The sequence below is a fragment of the Hyla sarda genome, chromosome 10, assembly GCF_029499605.1.
Source record: "Hyla sarda isolate aHylSar1 chromosome 10, aHylSar1.hap1, whole genome shotgun sequence".
In the NCBI taxonomy this organism is placed as follows: Eukaryota; Metazoa; Chordata; class Amphibia; order Anura; family Hylidae; genus Hyla; species Hyla sarda.
In genome coordinates this window covers 47,327,772-47,343,396 of record NC_079198.1, presented here as the reverse complement: position 1 = coordinate 47,343,396, position 15,625 = coordinate 47,327,772, and the positions used below count along the sequence as shown (strand labels likewise).

At 43.9% G+C, this 15,625-nt stretch overlaps 1 protein-coding gene across 20 annotated transcripts in view; it reads left to right on the top strand.

The window, feature by feature from the left end:
• PHLDB1 (pleckstrin homology like domain family B member 1) overlaps positions 1-15,625 on the top strand; it is a 727,524-nt gene that overhangs the window by 545,423 nt on the left and 166,476 nt on the right. The window lies entirely within an intron of this gene.

Here is a 15,625-nt window from a genome sequence, read left to right as displayed (position 1 = left end):
GAGGCCGTCGCTGCCCGCTTCTCTCCCCCTGCCTTTCCTGGGGTCTAGAGCGCTGCTGTCGGCCCTTTTCACCCCCTGGTTATCGGCGCCGCTGCCCGTTCTGTCCCCCTGACTATCGGTGCCGGCGCCGATAGCCAGGGGGAGAGAAGCGGCGCCGACAGCCAGGGGGAGAGAAGGGGCAGCGGCACCCATTGCCGGCGCCGCTGCCCCGTTGCCTCCCCCCATCCCCGGTGGCATAATTACTTTAGTCGGGTCCGCGCTGCTCCGCTGCTCCAGGCCTCCGTCGTTGCTAAGCGCTGAACGGCGCGGCGCATGACGTCAGAGCGCCGCGCCGTTCAGCGCATAGCAACGACGGAGGCCTGGAGCAGCGGAGCAGCGCGGACCCGACTAAAGTAATTATGCCACCGGGGATGGGGGGAGGCAACGGGGCAGCGGCGCCGGCAATGGGTGCCGCTGCCCCTTCTCTCCCCCTGGCTGTCGGCGCCGCTTCTCTCCCCACGCACGCACCCTCATTTTATCATGGATATTTGGGTAAAAAACTTTTTTTACCCAAATATCCTTGGTAAAATGAGGGTGCGTGTTATAGGCCAGTGCGTGGTATACCCCGATAAATACGGTATGTAAGAAAAAAAAACAGATAAAAGCAACAAGAGTGGAGACAGACTCATTGCCAAAAAGAGTAAAACTAACCCCTAAATGTTATTTAACGATAGAAATAGTAAACATTTTAAAAATGAAAACTGGGCCCTTAAAAAAGTATTAAAGGGGTATTCCAGGCCAAAACTTTTTTTTATATATCAACTGGCTCCGGAAAGTTAAACATATTTGTAAATTACTTCTATTATAAAAATTTCCGGAGCCAGTTGATATATAGAAAAAAAGGTTTTGCCTGGAATACCCCTTTAAGGCTAAAATTACAGACTGTGACGAGAAAAAAAGAAAATATATTAAACACATTGTTCTTCACTGTATTGATAGAGGTAAACCCCCTAGTACATGTCAACAGGAAGGAGAGTTAAGTAACATTAACTTAAATTTGCTGGGTGTTCTTTTTGTTGCATAGTTGAGCTGTGTTAGCTGCATAGATGAGGGGAGTGGCTGGTAACTAGGAGCTTATAAATTGCACCTAACTGCAGATTCCAGGTCCTTTACAAGGAGAAGCACCGAGCTGAAGTTGTTGCATTTTGCCTGGGAATAAGACTGCTTTGAAAGCAACGTAGATAGCGAACCGTGCGAGTGCTGTGTGTGCATTGGAAGTGTGACTTAAGATTCAGTGACTTTAGAATCTGAGAGTTCAGAATAGTCACTCATAGGTATACACACAATATATATAACTGTGTTTTAGGTGTGGTGATCCCCAAAAGTAGACAATGTTCGCGATGTTCAACTATGCAGTCCAATGTACATCTTGTGCTATGTATGCGTTACTTGAACACTCGTTTGAGGGGGTGTAATGAAGAAAACTGTGTCCCTGTAACGGAATGTGATCCTTCACACAGGGACACCCTTTTCTGCTTTACAGCTGGCTCCCTCTCACTCCCTAATCCTAACCCTAACCCCTAATCCTAACCCTAATCTGAACCCCTAATCCTAACCCAATCCTAGCCACTAATGCTAACCCCTATCCGAAACCCATAATCCTGACCGTGACCCCTAATCCTGACCCCTTATCCTAAACCCTAATCCTAACCCTAATCCCCACCCTAAACAGAGATCAGCACTGAAAAGGGCTTAGAGCGCTGAGCTCAGGTCACATTTGGCTACAGGTCACAGTTTTTTTTTCCACTTTAGGGGCATACTGCTGTGCGAGATGTGAGCTTGTTGTGCACTTGGAAGCCCAGATCCTGGATCTAAACTAACAGCTTGTAACATTGAGAAGCAAGGATAGCATGGAGAGGAGTCTGCTGCTCACTGAGCCAGCAGCCTCTAGGGCAGAGGGAGGGGAGGCTAGTGGGATGGAGGTGCGGGATAGAGAGGTAGATAGAGTTGGGACAGTTAGAAGGCGAGGTAGAGGGATAAAGGTCAGGGAGGCTAGCCCTGATGTGGCACACCCCAACAAGTTTGCAACAACAACATTGGCAGGTGAGGGGGATGTTAGTTCAGGGATCGTACTGCTGTAGCAAGGTACTGCCTTTAGAGAACCCCCCCCCCCCACCCTAAAATATTATTTTTATTATTTATCAGTTATACAAAATAAACACCCTGTGTCATCATATAAACAGTGATATTAAAATTACAAAGGGGTATGAGATCCTTTATTAGATGGCTATATCAGCCCACTTATTGGAATTGGAGTTATTGCAGCAATACCATCCTTATTTAATTTGCTGAAATCTATACAATTGATTTTATGGGTTAATACCCCTTTTCCTCTCATTGATGTATACTGCCAATTCTCCCTATTCAGATCTCCCCCCCAATGCTTTTTAAAAATACACGCATGCACCTCCCTGAAGTTTCACCAGTATAACCGGCTTTGTCAAGGGCGGAGGTAGCAATAGCTGAACAGTTCAGTTTCTAGGCGTGGACAGCAAGTTCACCAATCCTAAGTCACTTCCTGAAAGTCACCGTATCTCCCGGACCTCCTTCTCTACCTCTATTGGTATGGGGCATTGTTATGGGGCAGTACCTATCGTGACGCAGTATCTTGTGTACCCGCATCAACTCCAATACTGATTACTCTGTCCGAACGTAGGTCATGTGATGAAGCGTTCACGTGGCTGTGACATCACTGGTCACCAGTGTCAATTCATGAACATGAGACACTCTCTGATCACATGACTATCCCATCTCTTCAGATCACATGTCACTCCGAGTTTTTCATGTCATACACACATCACAACTAGTTATTCTCCACGCATGCGCTACGACTCTTTTGTTCTCCCCTTATCTTAGTTAAACCCAAAGCCTGTTTATTCCAACTACCTTGATATATATTGTAGCCTCAATTTCCCTTCTGCAAAGTTAGATCCCACAGTTAGTTAGATAAATTATATCACTAACTTATTAAGGATAATCTTAGGGTGGATATTGTTATTAATATAATTAAGTCTAAATGAGGTTACGTTGGTCAGATTTCATATTGAATGGAGGAAGTAAAAATTTTTATTTATGCATAATAATAATTTTTCTTGACATACTTGTCATCTCATAACTTTATTCCCTGACCTTGGCTTATCTATATAGGTAAGACAACACAACAACTAAATAGGAGGATTGGAAAGCATTTAAATACTGTACGTACACAGGCGGATACCTCAATTTCTAGACATGTGAGAAACTTCCATGGAGAGAGATTGGAATCCCTAAAGTTTTGGGGAATCAGACAAAGGAAATTGGGCTCTAGGAGAGGGGATATGAACAATCTGCTCCTAAGAGAGGAGGCCAAATGGATCTACAGGTTAAACAGTACATCCCCAAATGGATTAAATGAAGGGTTTACCTATACAGCATTTTTAAAAGGTTGGGTTGATAACAGATTTTGAACTTGTAATACAGGTTCTTCTAAAAAAAAAATTACCATATTGTGATGTGATGATAAAAATTTAACTTTCATATATTTTAGATTCATTGCACACCAACTGAAATATTTCAGGTCTTTTATTGGTTTAATACTGATGATTTTGGCATACAGCTCATGAAAACCCCAAATTCCTATCTCAAAAAATTAGCATATCATGAAAAGGTTCTCTAAACAAGCTTTTAACCTAATCATCTGAATCAACGAATTAACTCTAAACACCTGCAAAAGATTCCTGAGGCTTTACCAGCCTGGTTCATTACACAAAACCGCAATCATGGGTAAGACTGCCGACCTGACTGCTGTCCAGAAGGCCATCATTGACACCCTCAAGCAAGAGGGTAAGACACAGAAAGAAATTTCTGAACAAATAGGCTGTTCCCAGAGTGCTGTATCAAGGCACCTCAATGGGAGGTCTGTAGGAAGGAAAAAATGTGGCAGAAAACGCTCCACAACGAGAAGAGGTGACCGGACCCTGAGGAAGATTGTGGAGAAGGACCGATTCCAGACCTTGGGGGACCTGCGGAAGCAGTGGACTGAGTCTAGAGTAGAAACATCCAGAGCCACCGTGCACAGGCGTGTGCAGGAAATGGGCTACAGGTGCCGCATTCCCCAGGTCAAGCCACTTTTGAACCAGAAACATGTCAGCTGCCACTTTTGAATATGCCATGTCAGCTGCTGGTGTTGGTCCACTGTGTTTTATCAAGGGCAGGGTCAATTCAGCTAGCTATCAGGAGATTTTGGAGCACTTCATGCTTCCATCTGCTGAAAAGCTTTATGGAGATGAAGATTTCATTTTTCAGCACGATCTGACACCTGCTCACAGTGCCAAAACCACTGGTAAATGGTTTACTGACCATGGTATTACAGTGCTCAATTGGCCTGCCAACTCTCCTGACCTGAACCCCATAGAGATTCTGTTGGATATTGTGAAGAGAAAGTTGAGAGACGCAAGACCCAACACTCTGGATTAGCTTAAGGCTGCTATCGAAGCATCCTGGGCCTCCATAACACCTCAGCAGTGCCACAGGCTGATTGCCTCCATGCCACGCCGCATTGAAGCAGTCATTTCTGCAAAAGGATTCCCGACCAAGTATTGAGTGCATAACTGAACATAATTATTTGAAGGTTGACTTTTTTTGTATTAAAAACACTTTTCTTTTATTGGTCGGATGAAATATGCTAATTTTTTGAGATAGGAATTTTGTGTTTTCATGAGCTGTATGCCAAAATCATCAGTATTAAAACAATAAAAGACCTGAAATATTTCAGTTGGTGTGCAATGAATTTAAAATATGAAAGTTAAATTTTTATCATTACATTATGGAAAATAATGAACTTTAGCACAATATGCAAATTTTTTGAGAAGAACCTGTATATAAGTGATATTCAGACACCAAAATTTGGAATCGTAAGACAGATCACCTACTAATATTGCCAAAAAACAATCACCTACCAATATGTTAAAAATAAAAGGACTGAGATCTAATGTATAAAAGAGGATACTGTAAATCTGTAAAACTGTAAATTAGAATCTAATTGAATAATCATGAAAGTACCAATTAAACAAAAATATTTGGTGAGATAGGTTGATTTTACAAACAGTGACATAATGAAATTAAAATAATGTATACCCCTTACTTGATTACAAAACCTGAAAGGAATAGAATAAAAATGGAGTAATTGACATAATACAATAATGGGAATACTTACCTGTGGAGTGGTTCAGTAGGACTCTTGTGGTAGTGTGGCTGAAAAGATAGGGGTTGATGTGTTTGACTTACCTAACCACCCTAAAAAACTAAAATAGAGGCGCATTTGCGCGGCTCGCTGGTGAGGACGCATCTCCTGTGAGCTCCGTGCCACCTGCAGGATAAATGCCTAATTAGCGCCGATTAATCGTCTCCCCAGCTGTGAACCTTCACAGAAGGCTAGCTCTCATGGCCAACCAAGACCTGACACGAGTTGGACCTTCACAGAGGTTGCTGTCTCAAACAATACCCGAAATCTTTCGGACGGGCCCGACGTCCAAGATGGCACTGACCACACCGAGAGCTCCAAGCCAGGAGCGGGAGGAAGAAGACAGCATTGCCGATTCCCCTCCTCCAGACCAACAACAGGACTTGCCGCTAACTCCTGCTGATCTCTTTTATACCATTCAAGGTATGTTCAAGACAGAACTAGCTAACGCGGTGGCTGACTTTACAAGGCAGATAGGAGACCTGGATCAGAGAGTAGCGGACCTGGAGATGAAGGCTGACAACATAGCCGAGGCCATAGAGGCGGATCATGCCGATCGCCTGGACCTCCTTGAGCTTAAAATTGAGGACTTAGAGAATAGGTCCCGTCGGGCTAACCTACGAGTGCGTGGCCTTCCAGAATCACACACCGACCTCCCTACAGTGATTGCTGGTCTGTTCAGAGCCCTCCTGCCACAGGCTGAACCGGGTCTCTTTCGCATGGACTGTATCCACCGCCCGAAAAACCCTGATACCCCACGAGATGTGGTGCTCCGTCTACATTACCCTGAAGCCCGAGATCGCATCCTACAGGCGGCCAGGAACGTGGACCCTCTGCCGGGACTCCCATCGTCAGTTCACCTATATGCTGACCTGGCCCCATCTACGTTGGGGAGGAGGAGGCATATGCGACCCGTTACCCTGGCCTTGCAGAAGGCACAGATTCGATATCGCTGGGGTTTTCCGTTTAGTCTGCAGTTTCAAGTTCGATCCACCTTGTACACAGTCCGTCCTCCTCAAGAGGCTCTTGAGACCCTCCGCAGAGAAAACTTACCTTTTGATGATCCAGCCCCGTTTCTGCAACGTCTGAATAAGGTCGGGAAGACATGGCAACGTGTGGAGTCTCCCTACAAGCGTCTTTGCCCACTACCTCAAGCTCCTGGATGAGAGAAGATAAGTTCTGCTGGGCCCTGCTTTTGCTTTTATCTCACTCTATTTTTGGTCTTTTTTTTTTTTTTCATATATCTCCGGGACGCTCTACTGCTGTCGGACTTTATCTAGACCCTTTTTTATTTTTTTTTTATTTTTTCCCTCTCATTATCATTTTCTCCACTGCATGGGACGAGCTACTTGTTCTTCCTATTGAACCATGGATTTTTGTTTTTCTCCCTTTTTTTCTTTTATTGACGGTTCTTATCCCCAATTTTTGCCTCCTATTTTTTTCCCTACCAGGGAAACAATCTTTCTCTTTTCAGCATCCTGAATGTCATCCCCCCCGCTGCACGATTGAGTTGGGGTATATGTGTTCATATAGGGGGGGCTTGTATTGCTGTGTAGCTCCCTTTATGGGTTATACTGTTTTGCTAGATATTGGCTAGACTTCATCTTTTTTGGTTGAGTCTTATTAGAGGTTTATTGTTTTTCCTTTTGAGTTGCTAGATTACGCAATTCCTAGAGGTGGTTGTTCACTGCCACTATGGGCGACCCGATGGTGGACTATCATGTTGCCCGTCATTTTGAGGAGTAGGTGGCCACGGGGGACTAGGAGCCCATTGGGATCCCCCCTGTCTGCCTCCCTCTGGCTTTTGTCGCTTGTTTCTTTGACCTTCTTTTCCCTTATGTTCTACCAGTTTGTGGTTTTATGTTTGTTCCCCCCCCCCCTGTGTTCTCAGATTTGCCCTTACTGCCTTTCCTCTCCCTCCCTCACCCTCCCTTGATGTTTCTGCTACTGATGTACCCTTGATCCCTACTTGCCTATCTCAGCTCTTCTCTGTTTCTTTCCTATGTGTCGTGTAATGTCCCATAATGTCCGTGGGCTCAACTGTCCTATTAAACGTAAGAAGGCTATGCTGGATTACCTAAAGCACAATCCGGATGTGATCTACCTACAGAAATCGCACTTTACCACTACCTCTTTCCCCAAACACATCCACTCTAGATACAATAGATGCTTTATGTCTTCTTTTACAACTAAATCTAGGGGTGTTGTTGTCATGTTACATAATTATTTTTCCTTTACCTCCCTACACACTGACCCGGAGGGAAGATACTTGATTTTGGAGGGCCTCTACCAAGATTCTAAGCTCTACATCATTAATTCCTATGCACCTAATGACAATTCACTAGATTTCTTTGTGGATTTGGCATCTAGACTGCACTCTATTTCCTATGACCACCTTATTTGGTGTGGTGACTTAATTTAGTGCTGGACAGATCCCATACTAGGGCGTTTAAACGCACGGGTACCCAACAGAGGCTCCTCTTGAACACCTTAACCACCCGTAACTTAGCAGATGTCTGGAGGGAGCACAATTTGGCACAGAGGGGGTACACATATTTTTCTCCGGCGCACGCCTTATATACCAGGATTGATTGGATCCTTGCGTCTGCCTCCTCTGTTCCACATTTGCTCTATGCCCAACATATTTTGTGTGCGTGGTCTGACCACGATATTGTCTTTGCTCACTTTAACTTTGGTGTTAGGTGATCTACTCCATATGCATGGAGACTTAATGAGTCTCTTCTTTTTCGCCCACACATTTGTACTGCCATTGAGGAGGCTCTTTCTTCCTTTTTTTCCTCTAACTCTGTTACTACTTCTGATATTGGTTGGACTTGGATGGCCCATAAGGCCTTCGGGGTCAATTTATTGCCTTGGCTTCTGGCCTTAAGAGAGAACGTACTAAAACACAATCTACTCTAGAACACAAATTGGCTAGATTGGTTACGGCCCACCAGCTAAATCCTCAACCATATCTTTTACAGGCTATCAGGTCCACCAGATTGCAACTAGATGCGATCCTTACTGACCGCACTGAAAATGCGCTTCGCTGGACGCAAGCGACATACTATAAATGGGCCAACAAGCCCGACCGATTATTGGCCTCTATGCTGAGTCAGAAACAACGCCTCAACACAGTTCATGCAATTCAGGTGAGGCCTGGAGTGCCATCTTCTATCCCTTCCTGTATATACGATACCTTTCACTCCTTTTATTCTTCCCTGTATAAAGAACGTGCAGCCCCTCCCTCCCTCTACTGCTGCTATTGAGGCATTTCTTGCTTCTGTCTCACTCCCCTCGCTTTCTCCCTTTCATAAAGAATATTTGAATGCCCCGATATCTCCTGAGGAGGTAGACAGGGCTATCTCTGACTTGAAACTGGGTAAGGCACCAGGCCCGTACGGCCTATCTGCCCCATATTATAAAAAGATGCGTCCTCTTCTTCTCCCACATATCACCTCCATCTGTAATAAATTGATGTCTGGTTCCCCAATGCCCCCAGAGTTTCTTACAGCCTCAATTGTAGTTATCCCCAAGCCCAATAAAGATCCCTTACTCCCCTCTAATTACCGCCCTATCTCCCTTATTAATATAGACACCAAATTATTCACCTCCATTTTAGCCCGTAAACTTAATTCCCTTCTTCCGGAATTGATTCATAATGACCAGGTGGGGTTCATTGTAGGGCGCCAGGCGCCTGATAATATTCGTAAAGTATTGGATGTTATTCACTGGGCCTCCTCTACCTCCACTCCCTTGACGCTACTGGGACTTGATATAGAGAAGGCCTTTGACTCGGTATCCTGGTCCTACTTGTTTGGCGTCCTTAAATCTATGGGTTTTACTGGTCCCTTTATAGCAGCGCTTCACTGTCTTTATTCCACCCTTCGAGCTCATCTCAAACTCCCACCGCTTCCCCATCCCCCATCGATATAGAGAGGGGTACTCCTCAGGGCTGCCCTCTCTCCCTAGCCCTATTTGCCCTAGCTATGGAGCCCCTGGCGAGTGTCCTTCGGGCTGACCTGAATATTGCGGGGGTGCCTATTGCCGATTCGATATATAAGGTTAATTTATTTGCTGATAATTTGTTACTTACTTTAACTAAACCTCTTGTGTCCCTCCCTAATCTCTTCTCAGTTTTAGATATTTTCTGCTGTCTCGGGCCTGCTGGTCAACAGGGCAAAATCAGAGATACTATTCTGTAATACCCCCTCTGCAATACAAGATCTGATCCTTCTCAACTTTGACCTTAAACCCTCTTCATCCTACCTCTCATACCTTGGTGTTTCCCTTCCTATTCACCTTTCTTCTCTCTACAAATTCAACTACCCACCTCTTTTCAAAAGCATTAGGGCCGACATCTCCCGTTGGAACCTTCCACATATTTCCTGGCTCGGCCGCCCTCATTCTGTCAAGATGGTAATCTTGCCCCGTCTCCTTTATCTCTTTCGGTCTCTTCCCATTCCAGTACGCTTGGCTGATATCAAGGCACTCCAGGCTGATCTTTTTCGATTCATTTGGCGTGACTCACTCCCTAGAATTCCTCGAAAGGTTATGTATTTACATAAGGGAGTGGGGGGACTCTCGATCCCTAACCTTATGAAATATTATAGGGCCGCATGTATAGCTCAATTACTGTTGTGCAATGTTACTACCTCGGGCCCCAGATGGCTCACCCTTGAAAATACTCTACTCTCACCTTATACATTACGTTCTCTTATGTGGTCCTCCAGTCCAGTCTGCTCTCTTCTTCCTTTCTCTGCTCTTCTTTCCCGTTACTCTCTTCTCCTCTGGCACTCTGTCAGGTTTAAGCTTGGCCTTCAATCCCCGTATTCCCCAGCTATGTCGCTCTTTCATAACCCTTCTTTCCCACCAGGATTAAGCCATTCAGCCTTTGGCTGGTGGATTGCTAATTAGCTTACCTGTTTTACCAATTTCCTGGTGAGAGGCAGACTTATGGATAGAGGGGCCTTCCTCTCCCAATTTCAACCTCCCTCTTCTGAATCTTTCAGACTCTCCCAAATCTTTTTTTTTCTATCCTCGATTCCTGCGACATCTTTCCCTATTCTCTCCACCTCTCTTGAGGCACTGGCTATCTATACTCCTTCCCGCTCTGGGACTCTTTCTCTTGTATATTCCCTCCTCAATGGCCCCACAAGTGAAGTCAAGTTAAAATTTATTTTACAATGGGAGGAAGACCTCTGGGTAACCATGTCCCTTGCAGATTGGCACACATGTTGCTGGCAGGTTTCGCTGGGTGAGACAGCCCTAAAAATATTGCATCGCACCTACTATGTTCCCGCCCGACTACATACTTTCTACCCGGAGGTCTCCCCTCTATGTTTTCGAGGCTGCCCGGAGACGGGATCAATTCTACATATATGGTGGACATGTCCTTTCATTGACATTTTTTGGAGGGATATTGTGGGTCTTATCTCATCTGTCCTCGATAGACCTTTTCCCCTCTCCCCTGAGGTCTGCCTCCTGGGCCGTAAACCCCCTGATCTTCCATATGCACCTTTCAAGTTGGCCCAATTTATATTGTTAGCAGCACGTATACATGTTGCCTCTAAATGGCGTTTTCCTTCACTCTCTATGCCTATGGTTATCTGGAGGGTCAATTGGATTCTCGTTTCTGAAAAATTGAATGCTCTTAGGGCCGATACTATGGAAATGTTTAATAAAGTCTGGGAACCTTGGATCTCTTCTTCTCATGCCCCGGACATGTCATATTATTTGGTTCTTTAAATGTAGGGTTTATTTAGCATCCTGCAAGGGTTTCAGTATGAATGTACCTGACCTACCTGTAATTCTGTGAGGATCCCCCTACCCCCTTCCCCACTCTTCCCTCCACCCCCCACATCCCCTACTTTTCCTTTCCCGTTCTTATTATTAAGTCTGGGAACTATTGTTATGTTCTTTTGGTTTATTCTGTATGATCTACAAACTTCCATTATTGTAGTTACTGTAATTTCTGCTGATGTACAGTTTTCTTTATTTTTTGTTACTATTGATTATGTCAATAAATATATCTTTTGACACTAAAAAACAAAAATAAAACTATAAGAATTAAAAAGAACAAGATAGTAAATACAAAACTATATTGATTAAGCAATAAAATAATCCAAACAGGGAGAGCAAGCCCAGGTCAGGGAATAAAGTTATGAGATGACAAGTATGTCAAGAAAAATAATTATCATACATAAATAAAATGATTTACTTCATCCATTCTCTTTTAAATCTAACCAACGTAACCCCATTTAGACTTAATTGTATCAATAACAATATCCACCCTAAGATTATCCTTAATAAGTTAGTGATATCATTTATATAACTAATTGTGGGATCTAACCTAGCAGAATGGAAATTGAGGCGATAAGGGGAGAATGAAAGAGTCGGAGCGCATGTGCTGAGAATAGCTAGTTGTGATGTGTGTATTACACGAAAAACCCGGAGGGACATGTAATCTGAAGAGATGGGATAGTCACGTAATCGGAGAGTATCACATGTTCATGAATTGACACAGGTGACCAGTGATGTCACGGCCACGTGAACGCTTGATCACATGGCTGAAATGCGGACGGAGTAATCAGTATTGGAGGTGATGTGGGCACACAAGATACTGCGTCAAGATAGGTACTGCCCATAACATCAGAAGAAAGTGATTAGTAGGTGATTGATAATAGACCAATAGAGGTCTGGGAATACGGTGACTTTCAGAAAGTGACTTAGGATTGGCGAACTTGCTGTCTACACCTAGAAACTGAACTGTTAAAAGACTGAGAAGAGTGTCTCTTACGCTATTGCTACCTCAGCCATTGACAAAGCTGGTTATACTGGCGAAACGTCAGGGAGGTGCAGGAGTGTATTTTTACATAGGGAAAATTGGCAGCATACATCTATGAGAGGAAAAGGGGTATTAACCCATAAAATCAATTGTAAAGATTTCAGCAAATTAAATAAGGATAGTATTGCTTCAATAACTCCAATAAGTGGGCTGATATAGCCATCTAGTAAAGGATCTCATACCCCTTTGTAATTTTAATATCACTGTATATGATGACACAGGGTGTTTATTTTGCATTTTAACTGATAAATAATAAACATAATATTTTAGAGGGATTTTCTAGAGATAGGGATTCAGTCCCTGAGGGGCTTCGGCCTGAAGTGGTTTTTGTTAAAGTATAATTAACCCTGGAAATCCCATCGGCTATCCGGGCTTGCTGGGAGTTGTAGTTTTGAAACCTCTGGAGGTCCGCAGGTTGAAGACCACTGCGGCCTTCAACATCATCCAGCCCCCCCCCCCCCCCCTCTCACCCTCTTTAGTTCTGTACTCACCTCCGCTCGGCGGCAGGTTGAAGACCACTGAGGGCGGAGAGTTCACTCGAGTATAAGCCGAGGGGGGAGTTTTCAAAAACTCTGCTTATACTCGAGTATATACGATATATATATATATATATATATATATATATATATATATATATATATATATATATATCTCAATGTGCCAAAATACACTTGCGGCATGAGTCCAAAATATCCTGATAAATCACATACAGAAATTAACAGGGTGACCCTTCACAGATATGCAGATATAGAAAACAACATGAAATAAATTTTAACATATTCGATCGCGCACTTCCATATATATATATATATATATATATATAGCCGCTTCTGCTGCCTGGTCAGATAATCAAACTGAATGTGCCGTCAGGTGATCGGCTTGCGTCACGTGACAATAAAACATCAATTCATCCCCACAGAATGCGCAAATATGTTAACATTTATTTCATGTTTTCTATATCTGTGAAGGGCCACCCTGTGAATATCTGTATGTGATTTATCAGGATACTTTGGGCTCATGTCGCAAGTGTATTTTGGCACATTGAGATCTTGACAGGTCTTGACAGGTTAAACGGAGGGGTAAGTTCCAGAGCGGGGCTGCCCTTTTTAGGGTGTTACACTCCACCAAGCGTTAGGGGTAGAGTTAGGGACTTATAGTAGGGAGAATCAGGCGCTCCATCTAGCCCCTCCGCCCCATTCCCTAGCCCTTCTCCCTCCTCATTTCCTTTCTTATCCCCTCCTTTTTCCCTTTAGAACCAATTACAGTACAATATTTGATACTGTTCCATGTCTGTTCTTGGTTTTTTAATGTGTCTAGTGGGTGATTATTTTCCCCTGATTGTATTTCTTTGGTCATCTGACATACCACTAAGGTGGGCACAGGTCCTTTTTACATCAATAGGACTTAGCATTTGCTTTAGGTTGATGGTCTTTTGCGACTTACATAGTGTTTTTAATGTAATCAATAAATGTTAAGTTTTAGTGCATCAGTGATTTCTGTTTTTGGAGGACACTAGTTTTTGTCTTATTTGGATTATACAGTGACATTTGAAGTATATTAGAAAACATTTTGTTTTGCCAAGATGTACAACATATAAAACGTGTTTATATCTGACAGTGCCTGTTTAAGTAGAAAGCTTAAGGCAAGGACCTTCAGGGTAGTATTCTCTGAAATATTACATGTGCCTCACCAGAGAGGCAGCGGGAGCTTAGGGAGGTAAACAAGTGGCTCAGAAGCTGGTGTAGGGAGGGTTTCTATTCATGGAAAACTGGACCAACTTTGCTATTGAATACAGGCCCTATCATGTGGACGGGCTGAACCTCAATGGGGAGGGTGCAGCTGTTCTCTGGGAGAGGATGACCAGAAAGGTGGAGGAGTGTTTAAACTATAGACTTTGGGGGGGGGGGGGGGGAGCGGCGGGAGGGGTTAGAGCAGTCATAAGTGATAAGAAGAAACTGAATATGAAAGAAAACATCAAGTCTATGTATGCTAATTCCAGAAGCCTCAATAATAAGATGGAGGAACTGGAACTATTAATGATTGAAAATGTGGAGTCTCTGTGCGTAGAAATACGGGGAGAGGGTAAGACCAATAAATTACTGATAGGGTCTGTTATAAATCGACAAGTTTTATAGAAGCAGCAGAAAACCATGGGGGACTTTAGCTACCCTGATATTGACTGGTGAGCTGAAGCCTGTAGGTCCAGCAAGGGAAACAGGTTTTCATTTATCCTATAAGAGGATGTCTAATAGACAAATACATTAAACTTAAGGAAGGCCAATTTTCACCAACTAAGAAAGGACCTCAGTGCCATAGATTGGGGCCGTGCCCTAAGTAATAAAAGTACACAAGCTAAATGGGACATTTTTAAGAGCATCCTGAATAGATCTTATGAACAACATTCACCCTACAGGAATAAATAGAAGAAAACCAATTTGGCAAAAAACAAAAACAAAACAGGGATGCGATAAATGATAAGAGGAAAGCTTTCAGACTACTTAAATAAGAAGGTAGTAGGGAAACGTTATACAATTTTCAGAAGAGGAATACATTCTGTAAAGAAATATAACTAGCAAAAATTGCAACAGAGAGAAAGATCGCCATAGAAAGTAATAAGAACCCAATAATATTCTTCACCTACATAAATAATAAGAAACCGTAAACTCAAAATGTTGGCTCCTTAACCCCTCCAGGATGAAGGGCGTACAGATAAAGCCCTTCTGACCTGGGATTTAAGGACTGAGGGTGTACCTGTATGCCCTCAGCATTTCCATTCACTGTCAGTAACCAGGCAGTAAACTGCATCCCGTGACAACGCCTTGGGGGGGGGCGACATCGAGCGATTCTGGATCATACTGGTCTCCGTGACCCGATGACCCAGAAGAGGAGGGTGATCGGTGGTGTAATGCACACCACCAATTACCCTCTGTCGCTAGAGGGAGGTGGACTGAACATCCAACCAATAACTGCTGGCGGTGGGAGGGTTAATGTCCCCCTTCCTCCGTTCTGCCTGCCCCACCCATCAGGCACTTCATAGTGCAGGGACAGCCTTCAGTGTGGTAGGGAAAGATAGATGGTTAAAAAAAAGGATTTTTTGTTTTGGCTGCTGACCCCCTGATAGGTGCCCGAGGGTCCGCAGCACCTTCAGCTGTGTGACCCCCGAGCTTTTTTGGGGCACAGACCATTTGTTTCCCGAATAACAATGTGGGATTGTAAATCACACCAGTATTTAACACATACACACACTCTCCCCCCTCCCACCAATCCCTACCAGACCCCACTCTACAGTATGGCCATGACACGGGGACATTTTGAGGCCATACAGAAATCTCTGCATTAAGCTGATAAAGCACAACCTTAGGCTGGTCATTGATCACTTTGGGGCCAAATTTTGAGAGGCCTACATACCCCAAAGTTAGGTCTCTATTGAGGAGTCTCTCATTAGTTTTAAGGGGAGACTCATCTTTTGCCAATATATCCCCACTAAGCGGGGTTCCGCAACACCGGTCCTCAAGCCT